This window comes from Culex pipiens, chromosome 3 (genome assembly GCF_016801865.2).
Source record: "Culex pipiens pallens isolate TS chromosome 3, TS_CPP_V2, whole genome shotgun sequence".
Taxonomy (NCBI): domain Eukaryota; kingdom Metazoa; phylum Arthropoda; class Insecta; order Diptera; family Culicidae; genus Culex; species Culex pipiens.
The window spans coordinates 139,486,821-139,507,262 of NC_068939.1; the positions used below are offsets into that span (position 1 = coordinate 139,486,821).

Sequence of the window (20,442 nt, forward strand, 5' to 3'; positions counted from 1 at the left end):
AAGTAGACGTATTCAAAAGCTTTTGGGTTTCTATTTAGATGTTCTGCAAAGTAAATGCTGACTGGTTTAAAAATTTGGTTATTATTCAAGTGAATTGTTTTAAAAGTACTCAAATTAAACAAAGTGTTTCTAGCAATCAAAACAATCCACTCAAAACCGTATGCCACCAGGGACAATATAAATTAGGATCACATTCCTCCGGAAATATTTGCCGGGGAAAAATTTGGCACAAGTAGCAATTGAATTCAAAATCACGTGGATTAAGGCCCCACCCAAATCGTGGAGCAAAAACTCCAGCGCTTATCCCAAAAAAAAAAACGTTTTTTGATTTTATTTTCGTGGGTGGCAATTTAAACACGCAGAAAAAAATACCCACGCATTTCTCGCGTGGGGCTCAAGGGGTGTGACACGCGTGAGTAATTACTAAGCAAATTATTCGAGAATTTATTATCCGGCCTTCGGGGAGTGGGATTTTGAGTTCTGCTTCGCAAAGAAAGAAAAGGTTCCCAGGGGTGGCGTAATCGGGTGAGAAATGGGGCTTATTTCGATGGCTGAGTGGGTGTTTGGCAAGGTAGACGTTGGAATTGGGATACCCAAATTTAGTCTTTGAGACAAGTTTTTGGAGGATTTTCTATGACTTTAAACTTTCTAGAAAATTAAAAAAACGCGTTAAAATGAACCTACTTGTCAAATAAGTTAAATTATTTTCAAAATTAATCACTGATGTTCAATTACAAACAATTTCCGTAATAATATACCTCAATCTCCATCAACATTTAATGCAGGTCATTGCGAGACTGCTCAAAATGATCTAGATCAAAAATATAAAAGCAACAAAAGCAAAATGTTTGAAGTTAAAACAAAGTTGGTCCATAGAAAAACCTTCAATCCCTAGAAACTTCTTAACAGTCCTTTTTCAATGGGCCTAAAAAGAACAGGATTGACATTCATTATTTCAAAATCACATCAAATATTCCAGAGCAGCTCACAACAACCAACGAAACTCTTCGTTCCACGAAAATCCATGTTTCAATTTTATCAGCCCAATAACAGACAAAAGCTCAACGACAATCCGCTTTGTGTAATACAATTTAGAATCAATCATTTTGAGGGTAGTTCCTCTTCCGGGAATGTTGGAGGTACATTTGTGGATCTTTTACCCTTAACGGTGTCCGCCGGTATTGTTGGTGGCTCATTTAGGGTAAAGTAGCATAGTAAGGACCGTTTTTGTATTGTGATTTAACAGTATTACAAATTTTGCATTCAGTCAAATTCACAACCCACTACCCTAAAACCTAGAATCGCAACAGTGGCACCATTTCGGGATACACAATATTAGCATCGTCGAAAATCCCGGCGGCATCAGCCCAAGCTGGCAATGTCAACATCCACCGGCAGCACACCACCCCCACCGGCAATGTTAAACTAGTTTCACATTTTTGTCGAAGCCGAAGCACCCCACCCAGTTGATCAACTTTCCACCACCCACCCAAAGGTGGTGAGGAGAGGAGGCCGGGTTGGGAAAAGAATTTGATATTGAACAAAAGTGTCGAAAAAGAGCTTGCTTTGTCACGAACGAAGCTTTTCCTCACTTCCACAACGGCCGCTGCTCGTGAACACCTTCCCCCGCCTACTCAGGGGCGGTGGAAATTTCAGCTTGAACACTGAGCCCCGTTATTTCCATAGTCGTCCTCGTTGTTCGAACCTTGCTGTGAAATATGATTCATCGAGGCTCGGAGCGATGATTGGAGATTTTTTTAACAACTTTGAATAAATTTATTATTATTTTCACAAAAGAACAATTTCTTGTTTAAAAATCCTAACCTAACCTAACCTAACCTAACCTAACCTAACCTAACTCGTCCTAACCTAACCTAACCTAACCTAACCTAACCTAACCTAACCTAACCTAACCTAACCTAACCTAACCTAACCTAACCTAACCTAACCTAACCTAACCTAACCTAACCTAACCTAACCTAACCTAACCTAACCTAACCTAACCTAACCTAACCTAACCTAACCTAACCTAACCTAACCTAACCTAACCTAACCTAACCTAACCTAACCTAACCTAACCTAACCTAACCTAACCTAACCTAACCTAACCTAACCTAACCTAACCTAACCTAACCTAACCTAACCTAACCTAACCTAACCTAACCTAACCTAACCTAACCTAACCTAACCTAACCTAACCTAACCTAACCTAACCTAACCTAACCTAACCTAACCTAACCTAAACTAACCTAACCTAACCTAACCTAACCTAACCTAACCTAACCTAACCTAACCTAACCTAACCTAACCTAACCTAACCTAACCTAACCTAACCTAACCTAACCTAACCTAACCTAACCTAACCTAACCTAACCTAACCTAACCTAACCTAACCTAACCTAACCTAACCTAACCTAACCTAACCTAACCTAACCTAACCTAACCTAACCTAACCTAACCTAACCTAACCTAACCTAACCTAACCTAACCTAACCTAACCTAACCTAACCTAACTTGTGCTTATCGCAGAGCGGATTCAGTGAACGGATCACATTTCTCAGAATCAACAGAGCAGGAATGATGCGTGGGCATACTGTGTAGTATTTAATGTTTTTTTCGGATTTTAATACAAAAAATAAACAAAATAGGACAACTTATCACGCTTTAAAAAAATCCAACACAACCCACCGCCAACTGAACGCGACATTTTTGATGGAAAACACTGTCACTTTTCCCTCGCAGTTTTCCACAACTTTTCCCTATCCCTTTTTTACGATTTTCCCTCAAGCGGAGAACGTTGTAAACTTCGCACCCTGCCCTGCAGCGATGGAGTTGTGTACGAGGACTAGCGCAGTGATAAAACCGGATTTCTGCTGATTCAGTGTGGCGAAACCCCTCCCTCCCGGCGGCTTTGCACATGTTGTCTATATTGAAATTGTATACAGATAACCGCGGTGGTTCCATTTCTTGGATTCCTTTTCAGTCTGATTCTCGGATTCTGGGCCACCGAACTCTAATCCGTTAACCAGCGTCGTGGAAAACGGTTCCTGGAAAAGCTTCTCGTAGAGGGATAAATTAGGAAACTTTCGAGCGGCGAACATCGTCCAACTTTGCCATCGCTCGTGCGGAATTTAATTTCACATATCTCATCATTAACGCGCGTGTGGGCCGCTGTTGCCGTTTGGTGTTGAAAAGTTTCTCCTTTTTTAAACTTTTTGCAAAGCATGCTCCCCAAACAAATAAAAAGTTTCCCAATTCTTGGGGTCCTCATGGGAACGGAGAAGCGGCAGCATGTTTGCGATGTGTTTCTTCTGAATTTGCCTTTTACGCTTTCCACGCTGCTGCTGCTGCTTGGTTTCTTTCGTTAACGAGAGAAAAAGTGGGATTTTTCTTTGAAGGAAAACTTTGTTTTTAACTATGTTCCCAAGCTGAAGTGGTCCACGCCGAAAAGTTTGACTTTTCTTCCAATTTGCTCAAACATAAAAAATACATATTTGAAAAAAAAAGGAATTTTAACCTTGAGATGATATGAAACATACCAAATAATTTTATTATAAATATAAACAAAATTTCTATGCACGCTCTTTATCACTAGCAAAGCGTTAAGGAGGTATTAGACTATGACAAACAAAAAAATTCGCACCTTTTGACAGTTTGGCAGTTTGCCTGCCTTGCTTGTTTGCAGAAACGTCAACCTGCATACATTTTGCTTTGTTTTTGTTTGTTTGTCATAGTCTAATACCACCTTAAATCTTCTTCAAGAGAATGTTTATTCTAAACTCAAAAACCAGAGAGGCAATTTTTCATTAGTGGTTCGTCGATACAAGTTTGACAGTTTTCCATGATATTTTAAAAATGTATAATGTTTTAGAAAAACAAATAATACAACAGAGCAATTGTTCAGAGAGAGAAGTGCTGCCATTAAAAAAAATAATTCGATTTTTGGATAATTTGCATGTTAATTATGATAAAGTACACCGTTTTTGCGACAAATCCACCTAAAGATGGACAAAAAACGAACTTTTTAAAATTGTCCATTGTTAACCATTTTCAAATCTCAAATCTTCAGAAAGTTTTCTAAAAATTTGCCTAAGATACTTTGAAAATTTGACCACTGGCTGTAATAATAGATGGTACAATATGAAACTCACGCAAAATTTTTAGACTTCAAAAATCGGATCAATAGTTGCTAAGAAATCGGTATGCTATTTGAGCGACAAACAAAATATTTCCATTTTTTTTTTACTGGGTTTCCAAAATCTAACCTAGCATTTGAAAAGGTCCTATGAAAACATTAAATGCGGGTTTTGAGGTCTCGGAACCAAAAAGCCTACACCCAAAATCCTCCCGAAAAGGAACCTGAGGAAAGTACTATTTTGCGAGTGTATAGACCTCTCGCGTGTTCATTCGTTCATTTAAACAGTTCATCCTATTGAGTGGCTTATATAGACAAATGACCGCAGCTTATTCACTGTTCCTTGGTGGCCCATACGGCAAAGGCACGGTTCAATAAGCCAAAGGTCTTGCGTTCGAGTTTTGATACCGGTACTTTTTTTTGACAGATGAACTTTTTTTTGAAAATGAATCAATGAGTAAAGTTCTCCTGGTAATTTCGGGATTTATTCTCTTCGTCCGCACACAATAACATTTTACTACCGAACCGTGCTTCTAGGAGGACTTCTAGGAGTATGTCTGAAATAATTTTTATCGAATGCCTCTAACAATTTTACGTAAGATTTGTGAAAATTGTGAAGTTTCAGAATTCTGAGATACGATTTTTAAAAAATAAAAACAGGGGTTTTCGAAGTGCCACGAGCAAAAACAGTAAAATAGCGAAAAAAAGAAAAGACAACTTTTTTCACAAAAACTGTGATCTTAAAAATTTAAGTAATTAAGTAAGGCAAGTTTTGGGACCCAATTATTTAAACATTTTTGAACTTTTTTTCAAATCATGCTGTTTTCGTGAGATCGTGAAATCGCTGCTAATTTAATCTTATCTAAGGCCGGGGCAAAAAAATAAAAAAATATAAAAATTTAAATAACAAGCGATAGTCTTCAAATTTAAATGAAAAAAGTGTTTTAAAAAGCATTTTACACTAGTTTAGTTGTTTTGCAATCTCTAGTTTTCAAAAAATCCTAGATCTGACAAAAATAAAAATTGTATCGAAAAAAAAGATTTTGCATCGAAAATTTTCAAAAAAAATTATGATTTTTTAATAAACCCAAACATGCTGAAAATGATTTTAAACGTAGAAGAATGTATTTTAATTTGTTTTAAGCTGGTTGCACTTGAATTTTCATTGAAATTTTGAAGTTTATTGCAAAAATATTTTTTTTGCCCCCTGATTTTTCGGACCAATTTTGTTTCTTTGTTTCTTTGTTTCTTTGCTTCTTTGTTTCTTTGTTTCTTTGTTTCTTTGTTTCTTTGTTTCTTTGTTTCTTTGTTTCTTTGTTTCTTTGTTTCTTTGTTTCTTTGTTTCTTTGTTTCTTTGTTTCTTTGTTTCTTTGTTTCTTTGTTTCTTTGTTTCTTTGTTTCTTTGTTTCTTTGTTTCTTTGTTTCTTTGTTTCTTTGTTTCTTTGTTTCTTTGTTTCTTTGTTTCTTTGTTTCTTTGTTTCTTTGTTTCTTTGTTTCTTTGTTTCTTTGTTTCTTTGTTTATTTGTTTCTTTGTTTCTTTGTTTCTTTGTTTCTTTGTTTCTTTGTTTCTTTGTTTCTTTGTTTCTTTGTTTTTTTGTTTCTTTGTTTCTTTGTTTCTTTGTTTCTTTGTTTCTTTGTTTCTTTGTTTCTTTGTTTCTTTGTTTCTTTGTTTCTTTGTTTCTTTGTTTCTTTGTTTCTTTGTTTCTTTGTTTCTTTGTTTCTTTGTTTCTTTGTTTCTTTGTTTCTTTGTTTCTTTGTTTCTTTGTTTCTTTGTTTCTTTGTTTCTTTGTTTCTTTGTTTCTTTGTTTCTTTGTTTCTTTGTTTCTTTGTTTCTTTGTTTCTTTGTTTCTTTGTTTCTTTGTTTCTTTGTTTCTTTGTTTCTTTGTTTCTTTGTTTCTTTGTTTCTTTGTTTCTTTGTTTCTTTGTTTCTTTGTTTCTTTGTTTCTTTGTTTCTTTGTTTCTTTGTTTCTTTGATCAATTGTTCGAATTGACAAGATATTGAATTTTCTTCGAAAATATAACAATTAATTTCCCCATATTTTCTCACTTCCAGCAATTCTTAGATCCCTGCGCCAATTTATTAAACACTCCAGCGACGCAAAAGTTTCGCCACTTAATTAGGCGCTTCCTTTTTTTGTCTGCGTTCGGGAAATCCCACGGGCACAGCAAAAAAGAAAAATAGCACACGGACGCAGAAGACATCTATCTCACGGAAAACTTTTACGTTCCAATGAAATTGCGAAAAACAACCCTGCAGTGGCGAAAAATATGACAAAAATAATTAGCCTGAGAACGCAGCAAAAATTGTTTTGCTTCCGGTTTGACGCGCCCCAAATAGCACGGCAGCACTTCGATCAATATCGCTGGTGAAGAGAAAACTCTTAATTTAGGCGGATATTTGGATATATTGCTTGGGAAATAACTTGGGGAAATTTTGGGCGGATATTTTGGTGGACTCTGATGGAAATGCTGCACAGACATTTAATTTGGGTATTTTTTGCTTAATTTCGCTGAACTGGGAGGAGGGAAAACATAAAAACGCAAACGATATAAAACGATCAATAAATTAACGGTCAACAAAACACTGTTTAAGACAGGGGTGACCAAAGTATGGCCCGCGGGCCAAACGTGGCCCGCGAGGTGTCTTTTTGTGGCCCGCGGACCCATTTTGAATGGTCATGTACAATGGCCCGTTGACCATTTGTAAAGTGAGTTATTGTTTTTTAAAATGAAAGTTAATTTTAAACGTTTTTTTTTTTGCTAATATAAAACTCAACATTTATCCATATTTTGAAGCCCATTTTACAACACAAATATTTCGTTTAAAAATCTTTCTAATTGAAACAATTACACGCGTTTCAATATGAGTGAAACTAGTAAACATCGTAAGCTTTTGTCACCCCAACACTCCCATCCATAAAAATCGGTTCGAAAAATAAGTGCAAACAATATTTTTCAAAAAACTTCAAACTTTCAATGAAAATTTAAATGCAATCAGCTGAAATCAATTTAAAACTATTTTCCATTATTGCCTAATTGGGTCCTAAAATTAGCTTAAATTTCTGATATTCTTGTTCAATACGATAAAACTTAATTTCCTGAGTACAACGACCCTTTGTACGGCTGGAAAAGATATAAATTTTAATTTAAAAAAAATAACTTCGCGGCCCTTCTTGAAAGAAAAAGAGCTGTCAAGTAGGACAGCTCGTTCCAAGAGGACCAAAGTTGATCAATCGAAAAAATGTTGTCTTGTCAATTTATTTTTTGCATGAAAATGAAAACAAAGTGATCAGCAATAGTTTTCAATTATGATTTTTACCGTTGTACATAAAAAATTACGTAGGGCCCGATTTTTGGAAAATAATTTAAAGATAAAATTATGCCGTCGCATAATTTGTTCAGATTTTATGTCTTCAAAATAAATTAAGCTTCAAAATTTCTATGAAAACACAAGTACATTCAACGTAATACTATTTTGTCAAATATCTAAAACAATAAAATCAATAAATCTTGTGGGAAACTGTCATTTTTTTTTATATTATTTTTAAATAACGAAAATGTTCAAAAAATAACAGTAATTAAAAAAAACAATCTTTTTTTATAAAAAAAACACCTATTTTGATATTAATTAAAAAAATAGATCTATTTTGTATTTTAAATAAAAAAACGTAGTTAAATTTTTAAATAATATATTTTGTACAGTTGGCCCGCATGCTCTTTTGAGCTTAAAATTTGGCCCGGCATTCAAAAACTTTGAGCACCCCTGGTTTAAGAGGAGGTGTTTTTAGAACTCAAAAACAAATCTAGAGTTTTTGTTTTTTTTTTTTGAAAAGGTCCAATAAACCAAATTTTCAGTTTTTGCTTTTCGGTTGTTTTTAAATACCCCTGACTCAAGGCGGTTTCAAAAACACCCAAAAAGCAAAAACTGGAAATTTGATTTATTGGACCTTTTCAAAAAAAAACTCCAGAAATGTCTTCTTTTTCATATGGGTCGTTCCAGGTCAACTGAGTACACTTTTGGACTCGACCTTCACCGATTTGGACCAAACTTGGAGGGAACGTTCATCTATCGATAGTTAGCAGAAATCCCAATTTTTGTGCTGATTGGACCTTCCCTCTATTTTTAGCACCGTTCCCTTATTTGACGATTTTCTAAAAAAAACTTTTTTTTTTCTTTTAATCATAACTTTGCAAATACTTAGGCAAAAGACTTTCTACAGGTTGCATTTTATAGAAAATTGTCCAAATAACTAGATGAAAACAAAAGTTTAATTCATTGAATGCCCAATAGTATTATATTTTAACGTTTTAAGTATTAAAATTCAGTTTCAACCAATTCTTATATTTTTATTTGTTTTATTTTATCACCATCGTGTTCTCCGGACAATAAACATAAATATCAATGTAGACCTCAAACTAAAATCAACTTTTGGCAAGATACAGTGATTTTACTGAAAAAAGTTAGATTTTACGCAGCACTCGGAAGTACATGGTGTATTTTTCAACAAAAAGGGATGAATCCCGCATAGTTCGGTTTTTATATGTGAAAAACTTATTTCGGATTTGCATTCATAGGTCAGTGTGCAGCGCAAAATCAAACTTTTTTCAGTTAAATCGCTATATCTCGCCAATAGTTCATTTTAGTTTGAGATCTACATTGATTTTTATGTAAAATTGTCCGGGGAACACGATGGTGATAAAATAAAACCAATAAAAGTATAAGGAATTGGTCAAAAGTAAATTTTAATACTTAAATCGTTAAAATATAATATTAGTGGGCATTTAAGGGTTTAAATTTTATTTTAATCGAGTTCCTTGGACAATTTTCTATAAAATGCAACCTGTAGAAAGTCTTTTGCTCAAATAGTTGCAAAGTTATGATTAAAAGAAAAAAAGTTTTTTAGAAATCGTCAAAAACGAGGGCGGTGCGGTGCCAAAAATAGAGGGGTGATCCAATCAGCACCAAACTTGGAATTTCTGTTAACTTTCAATAAATGAACGATACCTCCAAGTTTGGTTCAAATCAGTGAAGATCGAGTCTAAAAGTGTGCTCAGTTGACCTGGAATGACCCATATTTTTTTATAAAAACATTTTAATTCGTTGCTAAGGGAGCGTTATTTAAGGATGACCCCTAATGAGACCTCATTGCATAAAATTATGGCGCAGTGGTTATCCCGGAACGTCGGAACGGAATTTGGAGCAACATTAATATAGTAGAAGGTTTAATTGCATTCCACAAATGGCTCTATGAAACGATTTAATTGCAGTTTTATGGTTTCGCTAATGTTGGCGGAGGCGTAACTGCGTCGTCACCGTGTTTTCATTGTGAATGAAAACGCTATTTGAGCTCAAATTGATTAGAAAATAAATGGTATAGAATAAGGTTATCATTTGAAAATTTCACAATTTGGTTCAATCGTACATTTCAAGGAATTTTTAAGATAAGAGAATGATAAATATGTCATTTTTTAATCTAAATTCTTCACAAACCAAACTCTTCAAACGCAATCTCTTGACTTGCCTTCGACAAATTGGTTTGATGTGCGTGTGTGTGTGTGTGATGAAAGCAGCTCAACCCACCAACAAATCACCACCAGACGGGCCCAGGATATGAAAGATTCCTTTTAATCTTTCTTCCATCCCGGTTATCCTTTCAAATTTGTCCCGCACCACCCCCGCGCTCTAGGAGACCATTACGGAAACCAGCCAGACGAGAGGAAATCTGCCCTCCCCTACCTCTGTCATCAGAGTGTCAACACTTGTTGGTGATTTGGAGGTGGTAAGGTTTGAAGTTCAGCTATGAGGCGCTTTTCTATCAAAAAAAGCTCATAAGTTCATGTGAAAATGATAATATCAAATAACAAAAAATAAAGATTAATAATTTTGATTGAACATTATGAAAAAAAAAAATAAACAATTCAAAAATGCTTTAACCCTACCATTACTAGTAACATTTTCCTGAGCTGTGGAGCAAAAGCCATGATTCAGTCATATCACAAGTCTCGTCCTAGTGATGGATGGCAGACGGCTCTTCAACGAGGTTGATTTTTCCATTGGTTTGGTCTCAAAGCAAAAGTATAAATACAGTCTACCTTGAGAAAAATTAAAAAAAAATAGAATTGAAAAAAATTTCTAGAATCTTAAAATAAAGTCGCCGAAATTGTAGCGATTTTAAAGGGAATTTCATGATTTTTCTTCCACCGCAATGATAGCAGATATTGCTTCGTCGGAGAAGATGGATAAATAAAAGTACAAATATGAAAATATTGTTTGTGAGGGAGCTCTCTTGAGGCCTAGGGATATCAATAAATAAGAAAGAATGGAGCTTGGCTGGGATGATGAGCACAAAGCAAGCATTTATCTTGGAAGTGGAAACGTTCGGAAAATTGTTGATCGTTAACGTGGTTACTTTATTTTCGGTTTGATTTTGTGTATACAGTAGAGTTTATGAAATTTGAAGCGTTCGGATCTTGATAAAATTCAAATCACTGCAAAAAAATCTAAAATAGGGGAAATATACCCTTTCTCAGCCTATTTCTATTATCGGCCTATCAGCACTTTGATAATGAATTACAGCTTTCATAAAGTGTTTTTGACTGTTCCAAAGTAATAAATAGCTCAAATAAAAGTGAGCAAGCAACTCTCCATTGATGATACATCAAAAATTGTTGATTTAATAGCGGCAAACGGATAAAGTGATGAGAATTGGTCGAACGGCTTAGAATGATGAAAATGGGTATATTTCCTCTAGATAAGAACTTCTCTCATGCTCTCTCATGCTCATGCTATTTGGAGCACATTGAGAAACTTTTACTTATTAGTTTCTATTCAAAGAAAGATTTTTTAAATTTTTTGTCAAATTTAAAAATTTTGGACTTTAGACCGGCGAAAGATGCAAAATTATAGGAAATAAATATTTCCATAATTTCATTGATAACACTCGAAACTTTTTAAGTTGATGTCAGTAAACGCTTCAGTTTCAATTCATTAGTTTTTTTTGCATTTTTTTCCAATTAATGTCTACGTGCCTCATTTTAAAATCACTTCCAAAAATTGAGAAGAAAATAAAAAAAATCAGAATGATTTAATTTTTTATCGGAAATAGAAATCTTATCAACTAAAAACAATTTAAAATGCATTTTCCTGCGATAAAAATGATGTATTGTATATTTGAACTCGATTTAAAGGATTTTCAATTGTTGTGAAATCATGATGGACATTACCAGTTTTTGACCAGGACCTCCAGAAGTTACGCCCACGAGCCGTGGAAGATGAGTGGGAGCTATCTTTCCATGCTTCGCAACTTCTCAAAGGCCCATATTATGCTGATCAATACCGGCGCTGGCCACGACCAATGATAGAGTTACGGGGAAGTGGATGGGCATGTTAATTTGGAATGACCTTATTTAATTTTGACTGTGTAAGATAAAAATATTTTTTTTAAAAAGAAATACTTTCAATTGATAATTTTAATGAATACAACAAAACTTGTTTTTCAAACGTGTTCTATTTCTATCCAAACAAACTGCAAAAAATACATTGTGAAATTAGCTTTTGTCGAGTTCAACCACGATACTTTGCGTGGAAAAGAAAAGTTTTTTCTCACAAACTCATTAATATAAGCTGGATTAACTAACCTGAATCGTACCCAAGCCCGCAAACCACTCTTATCGCAAGGTAGCCATACCGACACACGACCGGCCAATCTAGATTGTCGGACATCAATAAATAATCCATTATTCGGTGAAATCCACCTCGCCTTCTTCTTCGTTTCTTTCTCCGTTTCCGTGGATATAATGTCACCGGGAGAAGTTGAACAAGTCCTAATTGGATCCTTGCTAAAACCAACAACCATCATTCAGATGTAGGCACCGGAAAAGCCCACACCCGCACACTATCGGTTCTAATAAATTATTTCATATCGATTTTCCAAGGCCGGCAACATTCATCTGGGGGGACGACAAACGAATGGAACACCCTTGGACAGACACAGAAATCGAGAAAATGAAGGAACAAAAACCGGCCGATTGCCTTTATTGCCAGTGCTTTGTACAACTTAACGATATCCACGAGCATAAATAATGCAGGCAAATATTGATAAGAGCGAGAGCTTTTTGCAGCTTAGCCAAGCTTGGCTAATGAAAAGGGCTGGGGGGAAAAAAGAGCAAAACACTTGGCAAACAATGGCTACGGGCTAAATACATGGACCATCATCAGGGGCCAACGACGGTATCGCTTTCAAAGCGTAGCTTTCCCGGAATGCACCTCCCGCAGGACACGATAATTTGGTGTCGGCACGTGGTGACTGTGGGAGTCACGTTCGTGGAACTAGGTGAATAAAAATTGAGTCGGTGTTTTTCGCTTTTTCATTTTTGAAAGCTTAGACGTGGTTGAAGCTTGCTTGCACGTGTGAACAGGACATCATGAGTCAAATTTGGTCGTCCAGGATGAGTGAGGTGTCGTATGAGCAGGTAACTCTTACTATCTAGAAAATACCTGGTGAATGATCATCATGAGGCGTTGCATAAGTGGAAATCATTAAAATTTCTATTTGATGAAAACATTTATGCTCATATTTCAAAATATTTTTTTAAATCTCTTTTTTGGTGCATCCAACTTTGTTTTCAAATTGAAAGAGAAATGAAATTTTGATTTTTTTAATTTTATATTTATTTAGTTTTTTTTTCCATGTACATTCATTCAGTTAAAAATAATATTGAGTGTCCAATCACAATCGGCGACTTTTCACCTTAATTTTAAATACTAGCAACTTTCACTTATTCATGAAATATTCACAGGTTAGTCCTTTTGAGAACTAATCCGAGTATTGTAGCTTTCGCTATTTAGTGCAATCTTGAATTATTAAATACACGAATTACTGAGTAACTATGGAATTCAAAGATTAACAACGAAATTACAAGGTAATTCCGGAATAACAAAAATTACAGCAAAATTGCGGATTAATTCTGAAATTACTAAATTACTAGCTCAAAATTCAAATGATTGCGTATTAGCTACAACTTTGGTTCCTTACTTGAAAATTAAAAGGCAATACATAGATTTATAAAAAGTCTATCGAGATTATCTTCTAAACAGTAATTTTTATAGTTTTATTATTTTCCGAAATACGTACTTCTTTCACAAAAAAGAATCATGGATTACTGGAATTACTGAGTAAATCCGGAATTACAGAATTACTAGCTAAAACTCCAAGTAATTCCAGATTAGTGATCAGTCTGGCACGATGCTGGAAACTCCTTGATTTAAGTAACTACTAGTAATTCTTTAAAGAGAATTCTGCAAAATGCCTTTTGTTTTCGCTTAATGCCTTTTATGGTTGTAAGTGGTTGTAAGAAGTTAAGAGCGAATTTTAAATGTGCGCTAAATCGAATGCTTGCTAATTCAAATGTATTCCGATGAAAAAGCAATCAAACGTCAAAAACAGTTGTCAAACTGAAGTTGATATTTACCCCAATTGTTCGATGATTTCAAAGTAGGGCGTCCAATTTTGTCGGATTTTTAATTTCCTGGGAAATGGACAACATAAATAAAAATTGTTGAATATACCTAAACACACCTGTTATCAATTATATAATCGATTATCAGGGTGACCACTTAAATTCCATTTTCAAATTCCCGACATTTCCAGAAAGCTCAAATAATAGGCTGATTCCAAACAAAAAGCTTTCTGAAAAAAATGTCAATGTCAACCATCGAAAAAAATCTAAATGAATTTAGAAAATCAAAAAAATAGGCAATTTTTGTGAACACAGATACTGAACAACGAATAAAAATAAACTTCAAAAAATAAAATTTATTTAGAAGGATTTAGAAAAATATCAAGGAATCCATAAAAAAGTGTTTTTCCAAATTCCCTTTCCAATTTTATAATTTTTGACATTGAATATTTTATCATCGTTGATTTATCGCTGTTGAATGTATTTAACTGTTTTTGTTTTGTTTTGTTTTTTTTTTTTTTTCAATAAAACTCAGTTTGATATGATTTTATGTTTTCCTACTTTTCTTAGCAAAATGTTTAAAGAGACATATTTTTTAAACAATTTTGCATTTCTTGGATAAATGTTGTTTTTTGCCATTTCAATATCTATGGTAGGAATTTTACAGATAATTACAAAACAAGTTCAAGTGTAACATTTGCAAAAAAAAGTTTGAAATTTCTTAATGAATTTAGTAAAACAATTAAAAATATTTACTTAAACAAACTATTGACAAACTTAAGATAGAATCTGTTTTCAAATATTCAATGGGTAATTCTCTACCAACTCACACGAAATCGAGAAAAGTTGCCCCGACCCCTTTTCGATTTGCGTGAAACTTTGTCCTAAGGGGTAACTTTTGTTCCTGATCACGATTCCAAGGTCCGTTTTTTGATATCTCGTGACGGAGGGGCGGTACGACCCCTTCCATTTTTGAACATACGAAAAAAGAGGTGTTTTTCAATAATTTGCAGCCTGAAACGGTGATGAGATAAAAATTTGGTATCAAAGAAACTTTTATGTAAAAATAGATGCCCGATTTGATGGCGTATTCAGAATTCCGAAAAAACGTTTTTTTATCGAAAAAAACACCAAAAAAGTTTTAAAAATTCTCCCATTTTCGTTACTCGACTGTAAAACATTTTGGAACATGTCATTTTATGGGAAATTGAATGTACTTTCCGAATCTACATTGATCCAGAAGGGTCATTTTTTCATTTAGAACAAAATTTTTCATTTTAAAATTTCGTGTTTTTTCTAACTTTGCAAGGTTATTTTTTAGAGTGTAATAATGTTCTACAAAATTGTAGAACAGACAATTACAAAAATTTTGATATATAGACATAAGGCGTTTGCTTATAAACATCACGAGTTATCACGATTTCACGAAAAAAAGTTTTGAAAAAGTAACTTTTTACGTTTCTCTTTGTTTCGTCGTCCGCGTCTGTCGCGGGTGACCATGAACGGCCATGATCGATGACGACCAAATTTTTCAAAACTTTTTTTTCGTAAAATCGCGATAACTCGTGATGTTTATAAGCAAATCCCTTTTGTCTATATATCAAAATTTTTGTAATTGTCTGTTCTACAATTTTGTAGAACATTGTTACACTCTAAAAAATAACCCTGCAAAGTTAGAAAAAACACGAAATTTTAAAATGAAAAATTTTGTTCTAAATGAAAAATGACCCTTCTGGGTCAATGTAGATTCGAAAAGAACATGAAATTTCCCATAAAATGACATGTTCCAAAAATTTTTACGTCTAATTTTACATAAAAGTCCCTTTGATACCAAAATTCTATCTCATCTCCGCTTCAGGCTGCAAATTATTGAAAAACACCTCTTTTTTCGCATGTGGGTAATTCTCCGCCAACTCACACAGCAGTTGTCCCGACCCCTCTTCAATTTGCGTGAAACTTTGTCCTAAGGGGTAACTTTTGTCCCTGATCACGAATCCGAGGTCCGTTTTTTGATATCTCATGACGGAGGGGCGGTACGACCCCTTCCATTTTTGAACATGCGAAAAAAGAGGTGTTTTTCAATAATTTGCAGCCTGAAACGGTTATGAGATAGAAATTTGGTGTTAAAGGGACTTTTATGTAAAATTAGACGCCCGATTTGATGGCTTACTCAGAATTCCGAAAAAACGTATTTTTCATCGAAAAAAACACTAAAAAAGTTTTAAAAATTCTCCCATTTTCCGTTACTCGACTGTAAAAATTTTTGGAACATGTCATTTTATGGGAAATTGAATGTACTTTTCGAATCTACATTGTCCCAGAAGGGTCATTTTTTCATTTAGAACAAAATTTTTCATTTTAAAATTTCGTGTTTTTTCTAACTTTGCAGGGTTATTTTTTAGAGTGTAACAATGTTCTACAAAGTTGTATAGCAGACAATTACAAAAATTTTGATATATAGACATAAGGGGTTTGCTTATAAACATCACGAGTTATCGCGATTTTACGAAAAAAAGTTTTGAAAAAGTTGGTCGTCATCGATCATGGCCATTCATGGTCACCCGCGACAGACACGGACGACGAAACAAAGAGAAACGCAAAAAGTAACTTTTTCAAAACTTTTTTTTCGTAAAATCGCGATAACTCGTGATGTTTATAAGCAAACCCTTTATGTCTATATATCAAAATTTTTGTAATTGTCTGTTCTACAACTTTGTAGAACATTGTTACACTCTAAAAAATAACCCTTCAAAGTTAGAAAAAACACGAAATTTTAAAATGAAAAATTTTGTTCTAAATGAAAAAATGACCCTTCTGGGACAATGTAGATTCGAAAAGTACATTCAATTTCCCATAAAATGACATGTTCCAAAAATTTTTACAGTCGAGTAACGGAAAATGGGAGAATTTTTAAAACTTTTTTAGTGTTTTTTTCGATGAAAAATACGTTTATTCGGAATTCTGAGTACGCCATCAAATCGGGCGTCTAATTTTACAAAAAAGTCCCTTTGACACCAAATTTCTATCTCATCACCGTTTCAGGATGCAAATTGTTGAAAAACACCTCTTTTTTCGCATGTTCAAAAATGGAAGGGGTCGTACCGCCCCTCCGTCACGAGATATCAAAAAACGGACCTCGGTTTCGTGATCAGGGACAAAAGTTACCCCTTAGGACAAAGTTTCACGCAAATCGAAGAGGGGTCGGGGCAACTTTTCCCGATTTCGTGTGAGTTGGTAGAGAATTACCCATGTTCAAAAATGGAAGGGGTCGTACCGCCCCTCCGTCACGAGATATCAAAAAACGGACATCGGTTTCGTGATCAGGGACAAAAGTTACCCCTTAGGATAAAGTTTCACGCAAATCGAAGAGGGGTCGAGCAACTGCTGTGTGAGTTGGCGGAGAATTACTCCAATCTATGTGACAAAATTAAATAGAATCATAACTCTAAGCTGACCGTTAGGCTCAATTTTTATATTAGTTTTTCATTCACTTTACCTCTTGTTTGATAAACAAAAAAATAATAAAGTTTACCTAATTCATTCTTTATCATGAAAATCGGTGTAAAAGGTATTTATCAAGATTTTGAAATTCTTAAACAGCTTTTCCAAACTCAAATATATTGAAATAGAGAAAACCTTTAATTTTAAGTAAGTTTTTTCAGCAGAATTGAGTGAATTTAATTTGAACATTGTACAAAATATTACAAAATCATTCAAAAGTTGAAAAATAATTTTCAAACAATAATTCTAGGAATTCCCGACTTTTTGCGATTTCCCGAATTCCCCGATTTCCCTACTTGAGTGGCCACCGTAGTTTATTACATTGATATATTCACGAAAACTTAAACATGTGTTTAAAAGAAAATGTTCACAAAATTTGCGCGCCCAGAATTCGATGTTCGTTGTTTTAAAACAAAAAAATTCTCTCTTTTGTAACAAGTTTCATTAAACTTGATGCAGGGTATCCTTAGAAATAATAGATTTTGTTCTTCCACCCGGCAAAAAGGCGTACGATCTTAGACAAGTAACTTCATTAGTGGCTCGTCTACATTTGAAACACAGTCGAATCAATTCTTTGATGTAAAATGTTGATTTGAAAAATAAGTATTTTTTTAAATAATTTGACTTTTTTCGTCTAAGGCTCGATCTCGAATGCTTTAATTATGGGTTGCAATATGATGATGATAAATCATGAAAAAATATATTGGAAAACATATTAAGGGTACTCACTCTTGAAAGCTAGTCTATGATTAACTGAAATAAATATGTATCGATAGTGCACTTTGTCAATCTTTTACAATAAGCCAGAAGATTTTCTTTCAAGCGCAGCGTGAATGTGCCGGCGTTTAAGCTTAGACTTGACGAATTGTCAATCATTCGAGTGAAAACGAACCAGAACTTTGATTTTGATGTTCAGTATATGATTCTATATAAAACCAAAAATTTATTGAGAAAAAATATGGTAAAAATAAGTCGTAAAACACTAATATTGCTATCTATCTGGAAATAAATTTTGAAAAAGCTTTTAATTTTTGGCACAAACAGTTTATGGTGCAAGTTTTCGCATGGCTTTTTGTTTGAAATTGAATTCTTTTGATAGTGTTATCTGCAAAATAGAAGAAAAAATCAAAGAGCCCATCGAAACCTTAAAGTTAGTAAGATTTAATTCTGTGACGATTCCTAACCCGTGCACGAATTTTCAAAGATATCTGAGTAGAGCGTTTTTTCCAAAAGCAAACCTAAACCTATCTTTTGTAAGAAAGGCAAAAATATCACAACAAATTTGCACTAAACCCCCGACGAACTATGTTGAGTCACCCCTTTCACCCGATTCGAAGGTAATCAGCAATTCGAAAGAAGTTGTTGATGTTAACAATTTCAACCTACAAGTATCAGATTTTTCATAAAAAAAAACTTTCTCAAATTTGGCTCAAAAGCTGAATTTAAAAGTCTTGCAACAATAAAAAAAAATACAAAAATGCAAACAGTCGGCTGCCACATATTTGCAAAAAAATAATAATCTAAGAACTCATCAAAATTTAAACAAAAAGACAATCAATAATAAAGCAATTTCATATAAATGTAATTTTCCAAATTTCCAAATTGACCAAAGTTGTTTAGAAGGTCCCTTGGCCCAAATAATTGGAAACGTGCGTATTTTTCTGAGAATTTGGTAAATGATAAATATCCGTTTTTTTCTATTTGCTTTAAAGTTCTATATCCCCTTCCCCTTCCCCTAATAAGACCACGTGGCTTAAACGAGATTCCAGTGATTTGGAGGGTTTAAATTGAAATAACCTAAAAACATAAAAGGTCCATAATTCAATTTTGCAATATTAGCCCAGATATCTGCAATTTCGTAAAACAAAAAGTCTGTCACGTTTCAATTATTATGACCAATTGATTTACTAGAAAATTCATAACGATATCCAATCCAATTTAATTTCTGTGGCATACATTTCTGCAGACCCACATAACTTTCCTTTCTCAATAATAAAGTTCAATTAGTGTTTCGCAATCTCTCATTGCCACCTTGCAAACATCTCCAACAACCGTTGAAAATCCAAGCCCACCACATGCCATCGCTGCTTTCCACATCACAGGTATCAAATATCGCATCCTACTCGACACACACACATACACCCGTCGAATAACCGGGTACCGGAGGTATAGATTTCAAATTAAGTAAATGGATCCATCGCCGATCAAACGGGACTGGGGGGGTTGCCCTTTTTCCTTGCACATTGCGAGCAAACAACGCTGTATTTCCCAGCTATTCAGGATATTGGCCAGCAATGCACTTTCATCACTCCGTCCGACTGAAGTACCACATCCCGGGGACGCGGTCAACAAACCTTCGCTCGACGTCCTGACGTCGGTGCAAAACGGTTCTCAGTGAGGCTCTAGCCCAGGGGACACCCTGATTGCATAACACACACTTTTGGGTTCAGCCCTTTCCCGAGCGCGAGCGCTACTTCCTGTGATGAGTTACCGCAAGAGGATCCTGTCTGCCGTTGATTCGGTTGACGGCGGAATCCAATATAGCGGACCTCCTACCTTCTGAGGGGGGGGGGGGGGGGGTGAAGAACCGGTTGTCGGAATTCCTGCTAACCGCGCTCCTTCATCCCAAGTATTCCAAAGAATTCGCTGTCACTTTCTCTGGCTTCAGCACGTCGTCTCTTCAGACTTGTTCCGAACTTCCCGGCCCCTGAAACTCACCGTTTCTTGCGCTCCTCAACTTTACATTTATCATAAATATTTATCCACTTCCGGCGCTATTTGCACTTTCATCGGGGCTCACTCGGCCAGCCAGCAACCGCAACTCTCTGCCGTGTTGCAAACTTTTGCCTTTATTCATACAGAAATCCGATTACTTCTTATCACAACGCAAACCCCCCACGGAATTCCTTCTGCTTTCAGGGTGGTATCCTTTTTTGGCCTCCCGTCCCACCACAGGAAAAAAAAACTCCGAAAAAACAGGAACCGCGCCAGACGACGACACACACACACGCGAGCGCGCCCAAAAAAAAGGAGGAAAAAGCAGCAACTTGCAGAAAGCAGCAAAAAAGCTCTCCTTCAAACGCACCACGCAAAACTGAAGCCGCGGCCACCGCCAAGTTCCGAGAGGGCGAACCGAACGCGAGCGAATCTCATCTTCGACTGGCGGTGGCCGCGCGAAACCGAAGTCGACGTCTCCGGTCACACCGGGAGAACTCGGCACAGCATCCCGTTCTCTGACAGAAGGGAAACAAGCTAGAGAGAGGATGTTACGATTCACTCTGGAATTTCATGCTTCGGTGGAATTGAAATCGGGGGTTCTGGTGAGTTCCCAGGATGGACAGTGTTGC

The 20,442-nt window shown here is 35.2% G+C and overlaps 1 protein-coding gene across 1 annotated transcript in view; it reads right to left on the minus strand.

Moving 5' to 3' along the window:
• LOC120421249 (ras-like protein family member 10B) overlaps window positions 1–20,224 on the minus strand; it is a 37,770-nt gene extending 17,546 nt beyond the window's left edge. The window contains exon 1 of the mRNA XM_039584448.2: window positions 19,814–20,224. The gene's annotated coding sequence lies outside the window, so the exon portion shown is untranslated. The remainder of the gene's footprint in view (window positions 1–19,813) is intronic.
• Window positions 20,225–20,442: the final 218 nt, after the last annotated feature.